Source organism: Triticum aestivum, chromosome 2D (genome assembly GCF_018294505.1).
Source record: "Triticum aestivum cultivar Chinese Spring chromosome 2D, IWGSC CS RefSeq v2.1, whole genome shotgun sequence".
NCBI lineage: Eukaryota > Viridiplantae > Streptophyta > Magnoliopsida > Poales > Poaceae > Triticum > Triticum aestivum.
The window spans coordinates 305,874,203-305,890,897 of NC_057799.1; positions in this window are offsets into that span (position 1 = coordinate 305,874,203).

Consider the following 16,695-nt stretch of genomic DNA (forward strand, 5'->3'; position numbering starts at 1 on the left):
AGGGACAAGGACGAAGTCGAGGACGTGGACGAGGACTCTGAGTAAGGTGGCAGTGTCATTGCTCATGGTGGTTCTAAACTTCTAATGAAGTGTCTACCGGATTGGTTGCATAGTTTAATTTCAGGTGTGCTTAGTTTAATTTGAGGGGTGTGTTGTGCTGATCCCCCAGCAGAACTATGTTATGTTTCTTCTCGTTACTTTAACTCTTCAGTATGTACATACTACTAGTATTTCTTTAATAGAATTTAGCACCCCAATTAAGCACGTACTAGCTTTATTAATAGTACTATATGCTTAATTTGGCGACGAGCGCTCTCTATATGCACCACCTTTTTTTTAATTTCAATTTTTGCTCCATGGCGCAATCCATCGATAGTACTACTGTACAAAAGTATACATTTTTTAAAAGGCTAGAGTACTGTTCATCACATATATAGCCAGTTAAATTCTCAACCTAGAACGACGTGCATGCCATGTAGTAAACCGATACGGAGGAAGTATAGTAAAAATGAGGTGATTTTACCGAGCGATCGGCGGGGGAGCATGACCTGTCATGCGGTCCCACATGTCATGATGTACCAAGGCGATGCGCGTGTCCCTCTTGAGGCAGAAGCAATACTACGTGGTTTGAGATGATGGCGAACCGAAGTGTGAAATAATGGTTGCTTCGTCCGTCTGGGAAGGTGCGGCATTGTGATTTGACGTGTCATTGCTCATTACTACTACTGGGCCGGTACGAGTGGGGTGCGTCCCCCCTGCTGTTCTGCACTGTTATTTGGTGCTTGACACGTCGACCCGGTTGCTATATGTCCCACATGTCGGCGACAGGAAGTACAGAATTCATGAAAGGGAGCGTCGACGGAGGAGTATACTACAGAATTCATGAAAGGGAGCGACTTAGTTTTGGAAAAATCTGTTTTTACGGAGTACGTACCCACTAGGGTTTATAGGGCTCATCTAAAAAACATTCGTTTTTCTGTTTGATAAGTCTCAATTCTACTATACTAGTAGTAGTACCATTACATGTTGGATTTCGAGGTGCGTTAGATCACCCGACGCAAGCAGTGTCAAGAGGAAACTAACCAATGCATGTACAAGTTCATGGAAATTTAGTGGTCATTCATGCATTCGTTCTAATTAATGCCTCGATAAACATAACTTCTTGAGAAAAACAAGCATACTACTTACTTGTGCAAACTACGAAATTAATTCGACCACTCACCGTCTACCTTGGTTGGAGAGATTTTGAAATTGAGCCATAAACTGGAAAGGAGGGAGTAGTAACTTTTGTCTCGATTACTATTTGTGGCCTTGTATAGATGCAAAATGTATTTTTTTATAGTGGCCTTGTATAAGTAAATGGAGGGAGTACTAACCAAAGTACGTAGTAGGGACGAGGAGTAAACAGAGGGAGTAGTAAAATTTTCTCCTCATGCTGCGAGCCACCGCACGCGTGGGCGAGGGAGCGGGCGTAAAGGCGTACAGTAGTAGTAGTAGTACTACTACTAATACTACTACTCGTAAGCAAGCTTCACCTCATCCTGCGAGCCACCGCGCCCGTGGGCGGGGGAGACGGCGTACTAAGCAAGCTTCTCCTCGTTCTGCGAGTTGACGGGACACATCAAAAGTACTCCAGTGTATAGAGCCTTGCCTCTAAGGCAGGCCCCACATGGTCTGCCTCTTTTTTTAATTTAACATAATGCGTCAAGTCGCAATTTGTTTGTTCACCCGTGGTAGACGATCCTCCCTCCACCAAGTGGACAACCAGTACACGTGCCAAATTACCACGTGGGCTGCCTTTTTTGTACAGAAATGAGCTCCACCGTGTACCCGCGCGGGTGTGGTTGGGAAAGATACGGGAGTACGTGCGTCGTGCGTGCACCTCTTCTCTTCGTGCACGTCCCCCACCTACGTGGGTGTGTGTGAGAGAGATACAAACCTAGACATAATGCACCATCCATCCCCATGCCTCCGCCCAGTCCGACCACCAGTCACCACCACGCCCCACTCCTCCTCACCTTATCTCTCCCTCCATTTTTATATACAAGGGGCCACTATCAAAATTACAATTTGCAGATATACAAGGCCACTAACACTAATCGATGCAATATTAATGGTGTTTGCCTCGTGGTACTAGCAAAGGAGGACATTAATTATCCCTTGCATGCATGCGGGAGTTTGTAAAAAAATGCATCTTGATGTTCCGTGCAATGCACGGGCATCTTGCTAGTCCATGAAAACAACACAGGGCAAAATTCCACGGCGAACGAGGGATTTGAATCTATTGGGAGGGGCTGTTTGGATCTTGCCCAGGGTAGCCAAAATATTGGCTACCCTTTTGTCCACTGGTGCCTTTGCCACCGATGAACGAGGAATGGCTCGGGTGCTCATGTTGTCATGCATCCTCCAGCGTGCACGTTGGAGACGAGCTCGCACGAGCTGTGTTTTTTTGTCCCACAACGCCGCCCGAGCCGCCCGCAGACCGACCGGCGACTCGCAAATTACGCCATCCAACCGTAGCCGCACACATTATGACAGCAACTCAACCAACCGGACGAAATTCACGCAAACACGTAGACAAACTGATATTTCATATAAACAACGACGAAAATCATATAAAATACCGGATTTTCATACAAACATGATGGATTTCATTACATTCAAATGAACTACGCGGTGCTAGTTCTGGACAGCACAGGTATATAATACCTGGCCTAAATGGTCGCCCGCCGATCGATTTGTGTTCCTCATGTCCGGCAGCACGATCACCGTACTGCCGGGAGCCCCAGAGGTATATGCTTCAGCGCAAAGGACGGCTCGCTTCCAACTGCCCAACTGATATCATTGGCTGGTGCCGAAGATGATGGTGGCCGGCACCGGTTCGAGTTCATCACCGACCACTACTTCGCCATGGCCAGCACCGGCTCGAGTTCATCCTAACATTCCCCTCTTCCGTGGAGCCCATGCGGCGTCGACGGAGGTCCTCGCAACAAAAGGATCCAGCAAGACACCTGTTGTGTACGCCGGCGTCGCCTCCGCGGTGGCCTTCATGGGACCTAAGCGGCGGCGGCCTCCCGTGTTCTACTTCTCCTCGATGATGGTGGCGGACGTGGAGGCGCTGGCCACCGACTCATCGCTCTCCATGCACCTGGCTTCTGTCGCTTCTTCCATGGCGCGGCCGTCGGCATGGGAGTCTCGGCCGCAGAAACGGGAGATGCAGTACGAGGCGGCAGCGCGGACGGCAGCAACGACGCCCGTGCGCTGCTCCTCGTCGAGCTGGCCTGGAGCGGCGAGTTCCTGAAGCGCGCGCCAGCTTGGACGGCAACTAGCTCCGTTAGGCAAGGGGAGGGAGGTGGATCAGCAAGCTGCATAGCTCGTATCCGGCGGGCTACCCAGCCGGCTTGGATGCGGAATAACTACTCTTCGTAAGCCATTGTAAGAGTGGACAAAATGGTGGAGGAGATAGGGGAGTGGCGGAGGTGTGCGATTCTTGGCCGGCGTTTGGCCTCGTTTAAATAGGAGATTAAACAGATGGCGGACAGGAGGAGCTCGGCCGGTGTTGCATTTAACACCAGCCCGGTCATGAACGTACGTGTGTCCAGAGTGGGTTTCTCGGTTTCCACACGAGCGGGTTTCATGGAGGCGTTTGAATGTGGCACGGAGGCGTGTTTAGCCGGGCGTGCAGCGAGTGGCGCCCTCGACTCTGACCTAAGACACCGCACCGTTCTTCCACTGACGTGTGGGCTCTTTGGGTGCATGGCCTGGATGTCAGTGACCCAACGCAGGCAGCGCACAGCAGAGGAACCTTTGGTGGGCCAAGGCGGTCAGAAGCGGGCATTTAATAAACTGATGATTGTTCATTGAGTGTGACGTCATCTTTTTCATGTAGATAAGCCTACTATGTTTATAGCCCGTGCGATACGTTGTGATTCATAAAGACCGCTGCAAACATCAATGTTCTTCTTATCACAGATAAGATTGATTAATACCCGTAACAATCCATGTCCTTGACAAAGGGTGCATGCACGTATAGGTTGACCGTGTGTCTTGCGTCGTGTGTTGTGTGCATGCAGGCGTGCGAGTGTTGCATGCGTGCAAGTGTACCTTTCAGTGTTGCATGCATGGTTGCATACGTGCGTGTGTTCGTGAGTGCATGTGCACGTGTCAGTGTTGCACGCCAGCATGCGTGCGTGTGTACGTGTCAGTGTTGGACGCCTGCATGCATGCGTGTCTTGCGTGCGTGCATGTGTACGTTATGTGTACGTGTCAGTGTTGCACACCTGCATGCATGCGTGTCTTGCATGCGGGGTGAGGCTACACGTCAGTCGAGTGACTTTTTCATCTCTGGTCATTAGATTTTCCAGCCGTTGGATACGAAATCAAGGGCCTCCAGTTTATCATCAAACTCCACCCCCCCCCCCTGAGCCGCCAGCCCCCGCCGCCCGCGGCCGGCCCGCGCTGCCACGCCGGCCTGCCCTCCCCGAAACTACTCCCCACCACCGGTCCGCCGCCGCATCGGCCATCCCTCTAGCAACCCCCCCCACACACACCGAGCTTTTTCTCCGGCGATCCCCACCCCACCGCCCAATGAATGCCCCCCTCCAACCACCGGTGACTGCCAACCAGAGGTCTCATGACTTCGAATACCCACCGACCACTAATTTATTACCATTTATGTCCTTCATATACACGCTAACGGGTGGGCCCTATGGTAATGCGCGCTGCTGAGTGTGGACCGTTTGACTGGTCAATTGATCGTGTTATGAACAAATTATGGAGTCGTATGGTGAGCTAGTGACCGTATGCATGATCACCCTAAAATCTACTCCTATTTTATTAACACAGTACAGACTCAAACTACCATTTCTTTATTTCATATACGGGCTGATAGGTGGGCCCCATGGTTACGCGCCCCGATGGTGCAACACTATTTGCGCCACGTGGAACGTTTGACTGGTCAATTGATTGTGTCATCAACAAAATACAGAGTTGTACGGGTGAGCCAGTGACCGTATAATCATGACATGTATTTGTTTAACACAGTACAGACGCAAGGGCTCATATATACGCGCAAGCACTCACCGCTATAAGCGCACACACGCGAACCCTACCCCTATGAGCACCTTCGAGAGAGTGGGCCAGCATATATGATCTTGAGATTTTAGGAAGTCGCCATAGGTGCCTCGTAGTCGAGTGGAACGTCTCCTCCCACTGAACGTGCATCACCGGAAAATACTGAAATTAACACAACATAAATGCGAGCACCGGGACTTTAACCTTGGTGGGCTCGAGAAATCACTGTCCTCCTAACCATCCAACCACATGTTGGTTAGCACAACAAAATGTATGTGGTGACCATGATGAGATTATTCTGAAGTCCCGTGACCATATCGTGCTTTCGCTTCAAATACAATGACCGTAAGTGTCGTCAACAAAATACGGAGCACGCATCAAATGCAAAGTCCGTCAGTGTTGTCAACAAAATATGGAGACGTATCGTGAGCTAGATACCGTTGTACTATTGTATATGCTTATTTTCTTAGTGGCCGATTGCGTGTGTGATGTGGTGGGCACATCATTTCTAGTTGTGGTGGGTCAACATGAAGACTCATGGGTCGGTTCCATCATGCGCCACATATAGGTTGGACCGAGATGTGTTATATGAAGACCCATGTGGAGGACTCAGCGTACAACACGAAGCTACCAGAGTCGCGGAGGACTCTATCCCCATTGGTGATAAGCCGACTATATATGATTTGTAACCCTAGGCCCTTAGTATGTTATACAAGCTTGGGGGCTAGTTCATCGATAGTATACACACATGCACAATGCCTGGTATTCACGTGTACTTTCTACACACCCCTATCACTAATATACAGTACCAAGAGTAGGCTCTTTCTCCAACTGCAAGGGTCCGATTCGAACTAGGGTAAAACTTTGCCTCGTATTACCATCCAGCCTAACAGCCAGGGATATCCTACCGAATGATATGATGAAATCATATCTGCCAACTACTAAGATAGAGGTGTCGGGGGGGATGTGTGCGAGAGAGGCCTAAAGATAATGTGCGTGCGGGAGACACGTAGACACATATATGTGCGTATAGAGGGCTAGTAGAACCGTGCATGTGTATATATGCATGCGAGAGAAATAGTGTTTTACAACTGAGATTAGTGGAAAGAGTGGTACATAGTAGTCAGAAAGAGAGAAAGAGAAACAGAGAGAGCATGTGCGTGAGACACCTCGACACCATGAGAGAGATTGTGGGAATGTGTGAAAGAGAAATGCCGATGCATATAAAGTGTGTGCACTTATGCGTTATTTAGAGAGATATATAACGCATTTGTGAGAACGGGGCGAGGCATAGTGCATCTACGTGTAAAAGGCGATTCTACGCATTAAATTAAAATATAAATGGCATTATTATTTTTGGATGAGATCATGAATTTTGCAAATTGCGTATGGACGAAAATCGGTCTATCAGACGCCCATACTCTATTGAATTCTAGCATGTGCATGTGTTTATTTCATATCATCGATCCATAGAGTGAGAGCGGTTTGAAATACAGACAATGGATGCGTTTGGAATTCATATATAAACATTAATTAGTGCACTCCATGTTGTTAGTGTGAAGCAGTTTACACATTTGTCACATGCATGGATACATTCCAAATTGCTAGCTACGAAATAGAATACATGTCGAATTCAACATAAAGGGGGTTTCAAAGATTCAAATTCATAGGAAGTGCATTCATCTATTTGAACCCGAGATAATGGCATTTGTAAATCAGATGTAAAAGGGGCATCAATCTTTGTTGTGAGTTTGAACATGCTATATATATTCATACGAATATCTAACTTTTTATTTTTTGCAACCAAGGAGATTATATCTGGAACCATGCATGAACTGAGGTAAGTTGCATATTTTTTAATATATACTCGTGTACAATGTATATTCAAATGTACCCCCTCCATTCCAAAATAATCTTAGCTTTAGGATTTTCAAGAGTAAAGATTTGTGAAGTTTGACAAATCCTGAAAGTTCAATTCAAGAGAACCGAAAACGTTAATGCTTCTGCTCCCAAATATTGAACGAAGCACCAAATAGGCCTATGGTCACCCGAAACCGCGCGAGACTAATGTTTGGTGGTAGGAAATTACTGTCCTGACTCTGGCCCGTGTAACCTATCGGCCCGATGTCCAAAGGTCTAAACCGGGGTAGGTTTGTAACTTCACCAAGACGCCAGTCTCAACCGCCTCCGAGAAGCATTCAAACACCGTGGGCGCCTAAACCCATGCGCTCGGCCGAAATCTATCCCGCCCACATTTGGGACACCTGACATGGCTGTCCTACCCCCAACCCGCAATATGTCCGAAATTTTAGATGGGGGCAAAGTTTGTAACTTTCCCTAAATTTCAAACAAGCACGTCTCAAACCGAGACATTGTTCCCCCTTAGTTCCCTGCCTCCCTCTGTTTCCCCATTCATACTCCGTGGGCGCGAAAACACCCTCTCCACCAGCCGCGAAACCCCATCCTCCTCCGTCCTCCACCCCATAGCGGCCAATCCACCGCCGCCCTCCTCCATCACGCCGGAGCCGGCACCCCGACGTCGTCGTCCAACGCAACCGCAACCGCAACACCCTCAAGGACTTAGCAGCTGAAGCCGAGCCAGAGCTGCCTCCACGACGCCGACGCCGACGTGCGCCGTACCAGAACCACTCCGACCATGCCGTCCTGCGCCTCACTGCTGCGGTTCCACTGTCACAACAGTCCACCGCACCGGAGCTGTTCCCGCTACGCCGTCATTCGCCGCCTCGGATGTTCTTCCCCGCCGCCGACAGACGGCCACCGCACCACACTCAACAACTTGGCCATGGGTTCGTCCAAGGCTTCACCATCCTCCACAACTTCTGGTTTCCAGCGAACAACAAGAAGATCGTCAGAAAAACAGAAGGAGGACACAGCACTGCCAGCAGAAAGAGGTACTCCTCTTCCCTTATTCGTGCAAATCTTACGTCTCCGCTCACACCGTATTCATCCCACGAAAGAAACTAGTTGAGCGCTTCTTACTGCATCTTCTTCGTGATACTAAATGCACAAGGTTTCCTCCCTTTTACTATTTCACCTTTTGCTAGAGGTCAGTAGCCCGCCTGGATTTCAATTCAGGGTCAGTCGAACCGCAATTAAAAGAAGCAGCACCCCTTAGGCGCGCGGAGCACCTAGTCCGCCTGTTCCCCGAGGAAGCGGCGCATCGGTGTCTATCATAGGGGTGTGGGGCGCAGGAGCCGCTTGCGCCTGATCTGGAGGTCGGCGGGGCTTGAATGGATGGCCGGGGGGCAGTACCAAGCACGGCGGTGCGGTGAGGTCGAGGGGAGGGCGCAGGCAGGGGAGGAATACTGGGCCGATGGTCGCTGGCGTTTCGAGGAAGATCGTCAACACTGACTGGCTGGAGGTAGATGAAGGCGATCTGCCCGTTCTTTGTACATTAGACAGTGCAGAAAAATGGAGTGACCTATTTGCTTTCAGTCGACTGTTGTTTCATAGAATCCTGTAGTAATTTAGTGTGCCATGCATGTTGTAGAGCTATCATATGTCTCCCGTCATTTATTTCTCACCGACCTGCTATCTGCTACCTTTACACTGTACTAATTGTGCACACACTTCACCCATACTCACACTATTGTTTTTTTATGCATTGGTATTTCAGACTCTGACGCAGTGTTGATGAATGCAGAAAACAAAAGACAGAAGTCGCTCCAGTGTAATACAAAGATAAGCACTAAGCATTTCAGCGCTCTAATGGGTGCAGTGTCAGCAGTTGGAGACAATAAACGTAGCTCTGCAGTGGATGATCTCAATTGCCACACACAACCATCCCAGTTGCTTGCTTTAACTTCGCGCTGTTAAATGTGGTTGCATGTTGCATATGGTGTCTAGCTTGTATTGCTTCCAATTTGGTTAAATTGCATCTGCTTACTTTACACACCTTTCATAATGACATGCCTTCCTATTTTTGATACATACTACATATGTCTATTAACCATGTTCGTACATCAAACTAATGCTCTTTTGTATCCCTCGTCAATCACTTATGATGAGACAGTCACCCAGGTGGGTTACTGTGAGACGCCCTACTCGTTTAAAGAGTGCAGTGTCATCCTCCCCACATGATTCTCAAGAAACAGCAAGGCTAAATGAAGATAGTCAACGTAGCTCCCTAGTTGATCACCGCAATTCCCCCACACCACCATCGCAGGTTCTTGCTTTTACTTGGCAGTGTGATATGCGGTTGCATGTTGCATATGGTGTCTACCTTGTAATGCTTCTAATTAGGTTAAATTGCATCTTCTTAGTTAACACACTATACCTATGAATATGACACGCCTTCCTGTTTTTGGTACATACTATGTCTTTCTATTAACCATGTTCTTACATCAAACTACTTTTCTTGTGTATCCCTCATCAATGCTCCTAATTTGTTAAATTGCGTCCCCTTAGCTTACACATTATACATATGAATATGACACGCCTTCCTGTTTTTGGTACATACTACATCTGCCTATCTCACCATGTTCTTACATCAAACTACTGTTCTTGTGTATCCTGCATCTATCACTTGTGATGAGACAGTCACACGCGTGGGGTAATATGAGACGCAATACTCTTATAAAGAATGCAATTTCATCCTCTCCACATGATCCTCAAGAAATAGCAAGCCTAAATGAAGATATTGAACGTAGCTCTATACCTGAAGACCGCACTTCCCCTACACCACCATCACAGGTGCTTGCTCTAACTTCGCAGTGTGATATGTGGTTGCATGTTGCATACGGTGTCTAGCTTGTAATGCTTCTAATTAGGGTAAATTGCATCTGCTTAGTTTACACACTATACCTGTGAATATGACATGCCTTCCTATTTTTGGTACACACTACATCTATGTGTTAACCTTGTTCTTACATGAAACTACCTCTCTTCTATATCCTGCATCAATCACTTACGATGAGTCACCTTTATTCGTTGCATATTGCATATTATTTCTAGCCTGTTGCCATGTATTGCTTCTAATTTGGTCAAATACATTTGTTAGGGCACCCTTTTAATTTGGCAGAGTGATATTGGTTTCATCTTTCATATGGTTTCTAGCTTGCATCAATTCTAACAAGTTCAAGCACCTTGTGCTTAGTTTACACTTTATACATCATACATGTCAATATGTCACGCCGTCCTGTTTTTCATACATATTCCATCCTCCTATCATGCGGCTGCCTTACATGAAAGTAGTGTTCGTCAGTATCATGCATCAATGAGTTCTGAAGAGCAAATTTTATTCCTTTTTCTTGTGGGTTTGACTTGACAAGGCAAAATCAAGAAAGAGGAAGGAAAAGAGTAAGGAAGGCGATGATGGTGGTCCTCTGCAGCAACGTAAACGGAGCATCTGTACCGATTCTCCTTGTACTGATAGTGCATTACAAGGTCCAAGTCTCCGCTCCCCTACTCCACCATCCAAGGTGCTTGCTCTAACTTGGCAGTGTGATATCTGGTTGCATGTTGCATATGGTGTCTAGCTCGTATTGCTCCTAATTAGTGTAAACTGCATCTGCTTAGCTTACACATGATACATGTGAATATGACACGCTTTCCTGTTTTTGGTACATACTATATCTGTCTATCACACCATGTTCTTACATGAAACTACTCTTCTTGTGTATCCTGCATCAGTCACTTATGATGGGACACCTTTAAGTTGGCAGTGTGATATTGGTTTGCGTCTTGAATATGATTTCTAGCATGTATTGCTTCTAGTTTGATGAACGCCACCTATGACGAGACAGTTTTAACTTGGCAGAGTGATATTGATTGCACCTTCCATATGGTGTCTTGCAGTGTTTCTAATTTGTTGAAGTGCCTTCTGCTTAGTTACCACATCATAGGTGTGAATATGTCAAGCCGTCCATTTTTTCGTACATATTCCATCCTCGTATCATGACTTTGCCTTTCATCAGAGTAGTGTTCGTCAGTATCATGCATGAATGAGTTCTGAAGAGCGAATGATATTCCTTTTTCTTGTCGGTATGACCTCACAATGCAAAATCAATAAAGCTGAAGGAAATTGGCAAGGCATTGGATGATGGTGGTCCTTCCGAGCAACTGAAACGGAGGTTCTCTACAGATTCTACTCCGCCATCCTCCCAACAAGATTCGCAAGACAACGCAAGGCTAGACAGTCAACGTAGCTGTGTAGATGATGAGCACATCTCCCTACTCCACCATCACAGGTGCTTGCTCTAACTTGGCACTATTATATGTGGTTGCATGTTGCGTATGATGTCTAGCTTGTATTGCTTCTAACTTTGTTGAATTGCATCTGCTTACTTTACACATAATGCCTGTGAATATGACATGTGTTCCTGTTTCTACATCAGACTACTATTCTTGCATATCCCGCATCAGTCACTTATGATAAGGCACCTTTAAGTCGCCACTGTGATATTGGTTGTGTCTTGCATATGATTTCTAGCATGTACTGCTTCTAATTTGTTGAAACGCCATACAGTTTGAACTTGGCAGAGTGATATTGGTTGCATCTTTCATATGGTGTCTAGCTTGCAGTGCTTCTAATTTGTTGAAATGCCTTCTGCTTAGTTACCACATCATAGGTGTGAATATGTCACACCATCCTGTTTTTCATACATATTCCATCCTCGCATCATGTGTTTGCCTTTCATCCGAGTAGTGTTCGTCAGTATCATGCATGAATGAGTTCTGAAGAGCGAATTTTATTCCTTTTTCTTATCGGTTTGACTTCACAATGCAAAATCATTACAGCTGAAGGAAATTAGTCCGGCAGTGGATGATGGTGGTCCTTCGGAGCAACTCAAACAGGGGGTCTCTACAGATTCTACTCCGCCATCCTCCCAACAAGATTCGCAAGACAACACAAGGCTGGACAGTCAACGTAGCTGTGTAGATGATGAGCACATCTCCCCTACTCCACCATCACAGGTGCTTGCTCTAACTTGACACTATTATATGTGGTTGCATGTTGCGTATGATGTCTAGCTTGTATTGCTTCTAACTTGAATTGCATCTGCTTACTTTACACATAATGCCTGTGAATATGACACGTGTTCCTGTTTCTAGAACATACGTGTACATGATGAGCACATCTCCCCTACTCCACCATCACAGGTGCTTGCTCTTACTTGGAACTGTTATACGTGGTTGCGTTTTCCGTATGATGTCTAGTTTGTATTGCTTCTGATTATGTTGAATTGCATCTGCGTAGCTTACAACTTATACCTGCAACGATCACTTACCCATAAGACACATTTAACTTGGGACTGTGATGTAGGTTGCATCTTGCATTGTCTTCTAGCTTGTACTGCTTCTAATTTCTTGAAATGGCACTTACGACGAGACACTTTTTACCTGATAGAGTGATATTGGTTGCATGTTCATATGGTGCCTAGCTTTCATTTCTTCTAATTTTGTTGAAATGCCTTCCGCTTACTGTTTTTTCATACATATTCCATCCTCCTATCGTACGTGTGAATATGAAACGCTGTCTTTTTTGTATATATTCCATCCTCCTATCCTGCGCTTGCCTTACATCAAAGTAGTGTTCGTCTGTATCATGCATCAACCAGTTATGCAGAGCTAATTTTATTCATCTTCTTGTGGTTTTGACTTCATAAGGCAATATCAGAAAATAGGAAGGAAAAGAGTAAGTTAGGGGATGTTGGTGGTCCTCCGCACCGACGCAAACAGAGACTCTCTAGATTTGCCACTGCTACTGCTAATGAAGTTGAAGTCCCAAGTCTACATGATGAGTTCATCTCCCGTACTCCACCATCGCAGGTGCTTGCTCTAAGTTGACAGTGTGATAATTGGTTTCATGTTGCATATGTTGTCTAGCCTGTATTTCTTCTATTTTGATTAAATTGCACCTGCTGAGTTTATACGTTATACATGTGCATATGACATGGCTTTCTGTGTCTAGAATACACTGCATCTATCTATCATACCATGTTCTTACATCAAAGTACTGCTGTTGTGTATCCCGCATCAGTCACTCATGATTGGACGCTTTTAACATGGCAGTTTGATAGTGGTTGCATCTTGCATTGATTTCTACGTTGTACTGCTTCTAATTTTTCGAATTGCCACTTATGACAAGACACTTTTAACTTGGCAGAGTAATATTGGTTGCATCTTTCATATGGTGTCTAGCTTGCATTACTTCTATTTTCTTGAAAATCCTTCTGCTTAGTTTGCACATCGTAGCTGTGAATATGTCATGCCGTCCTGTTTTTCTTACATATTCCATCCTCATACGGTTGTCTTACATCAAAGTATTGCTTGTCTGTATCATGCATCAATGAGTTCTGAAGAGTGATTTTATTCTTTTGTGTTGTGGGTACAGCTTGACATGGCAAAGTCAAAAAAGAGCAAGGAAAATAATATAGTAGGGAGTGCTGTTACTCGTCGGGTGAAACGGAAAAGGTTCTGCCGTCGAGATTCTGCTGGTACTTATAGTGCAGTAGAAGGTCCAAGTCCACCGGCTAAATCTACAAACACAGTATCACCTGCTCCACCAGCTGCAGCATCCGCTTCAACTGTACCAGCATCTCAACCAGTTACTCGTTCGTTTGCTCCGGAACTGGCCAGTTCCCAAGCTGCCTTCACACCTAACACTACTTCTGAAGCACTGCTGACACAACAGGACTTGGCAAGATCAGATGAACCTCATGAGCATCAACACCAAGACGGTACCTGACCGAGTCAAGTTGCAGTTGCATGCTCCTTTATATGTACTCTCACAGTTTGATGTACACTAACACTTTCCATATTCGTTGTTGAACTAGCACCACGGCGCAAGCGGAAACAGACATCAGGGATAATGCTTGACAGATTAACAAAATCTAAAGGAGGAAGAATGGAGATCCATTTTGAGGCAGGTTTAAAAAGGCCACGTGATGCTACAGAGTCAGCCAAGTTAGTATCAGAGGCAGCCGTTGCCGTTAGGTGTCATGCACGTATCCTCCCAACGTGGATCCAGTACAGGAATGAGAAAGACAATACCCAGTTTAACACCTTCCTTGACCATTTATCCGTAAGTAATGTTATTCATCGCAATTAGTAATATTGTCTTGCTCTGTCCCATACTTTCTAGCTTCCTCCTAATAAGACTCACATTCTTTTTTCAACAGATGAGGTTCAAGTTGGATCCGAAAGATGATGCAACTAAACAAGCATGCACTCATGTTTTTCAGTCTGCTCTGCGACAGTATCGGTACCACCTTAGAAAATCTCACTTTGAAGGCAAGGCTAACAATGAAATCGCCCAAACATCTCCAGTGGAATATATTACAGATGAAGACTGGACAACCCTCGTTAAACACTGGTCTGATCCAAAGTATCAGGTAGGCTATATGTATTTGATCAGACCACATATTGAACTTGTATTTATGTATGTGCCTTACAAGTGTATCTTCTTCTAGGCTAACTGTTTGAAGAACAAAACCAACCGTTCTAAAGTGAAATTCCAACAGACAACAGGATCTCGTAGCTATATTGCACACTGCGAGGCTCTTGTAAATAGCTGCTACTTCCTTCTTTTTTGTGCCATATTATCGTATCTATATTGACTTGTTCCAAATACAGAGGAAAGCCCGTGCGGACCAAAAAGAACCTGAACCGAATGCAGTGCAAATCTTCAAGGATTGCCACACCAGCAAGATGAAGGGCATGAGCACACCAGTTCAAGCCGCTGTTGTAAGTCCTTACTCCTCCTGCCTTGAACTGATTGGTACTGTGATGTGTTCATTTAACTACTTGGTTTGCAGCCAATGTCAGTTACTCTGTTCACTTTTATTCACAGTTGTCTTAACGTATCATTTCACCTTACATGGTTTAAAAGAGATGAAGGATATTCTTTTGGTCTTGATCTGTAATCTAGTTGTTATGTTCACGTGCGCACACAATGATAAAATAGCCTGTTTGTTTTATATCTGTTTGCCCATGATATGAATGATGTCATACTATGTTCATCCTACTTTAAACCATGTCTCTTTATCCTTAGATGTCAACGAATGTGAGGAAATAGACAATACAGTAGGCATGCTACATGGACATATGTTCCGAAAGTGATTTTATTATGTAGTTGGCACTACAATACATGCTAATGTATTACAGTAGTTCACCAAAATAAGTTAGTATAAACGTTTAACCTACTTTGTTTGTTTTTTTCTCATTAGTAACTTATCTGGTACACTAATCTACAAGTTCAAACTTTCAGGAAGCTATGGAACAAATGATTGAACAGCCACAACCACCTGAAGGTGACGAGGCTACTACAGGCACAATGTCACCTCTTGCTGCAGTGCGTCAGTATCTCTCCACTAACAGTGCAAAAAGCACCTTCCTGCGTAATTCTGGGTTGGTTGTCAAGGTAACCTCGTCCAAATCGCCTACTGAACAAAATCTTCCTGCTAGACAGAGTGATATATCTGTGCTCCAGACACAAGTTTAATCCCGAATGGACGTTGTTTCGGAAACAAGAATAGTGGTTGGTAAATGTCGTCAAGATATGAATGGTTTTGAAACCAGACTATCAGACATTCACTTCGTTGTTCAAGAGCAATGGCGGAAAAAGGTGGAGATCGTGCTGCTCCATCAGATTCTACAGCCTGAAACATTAGCACTCAGGTCAAATGATCTGTGCTTCTGTACATCTAATGGTGCTTTTATCTGGAAGGACTGTAAACTTTATACCAACAGGCCTTTTGTTGTATGGTTGGAATTTATTTTGTTGTGATACAACATTTATGATGCTGCCTCAGGCTGCAGTAATTACGACACTATTTTTGTATAGTGTAGGTTTATCTTAGTAATGTATTCGGCCGAAAGCTTCGTAGGAGCCCAACATGCCAACATTCGTCGGGCCCATTCCAATTGGGCTAAAAACGATTACGGGCCGAAATTGGCATGTACCCACTAAAAATATCTGGGCCTAAATCAGCATAAGCTTTCATATTTTTCTGGTAGGCCTGTGCCCATAGTGGGCCTTTAACAGGCCTAAACATAATTTGGGCCCTCAGTAAAAATAGGTCGTTTACAGGTGTAAATATCTCGAGCCCATAAAAAACATGGGCCTTTAATAGACCGAAAGTGAGATTGGGCCCTGATTGTGCCAAATAACCCACTGGACTTAGCAGGCCGAAATGGTGGCCCATTTACAATGCGGATCTTTGACAGGCCGAAATTCGGACGTGCCGTAAATGCGCCGACCTAATACATGGGCCTTTAACAGGCCGGAACTTCGGTCGGGCTAGATTATCGTCATTTTTATATGGGCCGTTAATGGGCCCGATATGACGTTGGGCCACATATGGCCCATGGTTTATGTCCGGTGTTAACAAGCCGAAAATGACAACAGGCCAAAAGTGGCCCAAAGCTATAGTGGGCCTCTAACAGGACGAATGTAAGACATGGCCGAATATGACCCAAATCCTTCACGGTCGTTTATGGGCCGACAGTTTTGATGGCCTGTAAATGGGCCCAAATGAAGCTGGACCTTTAACAGGCCGGAAATACACCGGGCCGTAATTCGGCCCAATTACTTAGCGGACTGTTAACGGGCCAGAAGTGACCATGGGCCACGTTGATGACAAGTTTAGGACAGGCCGT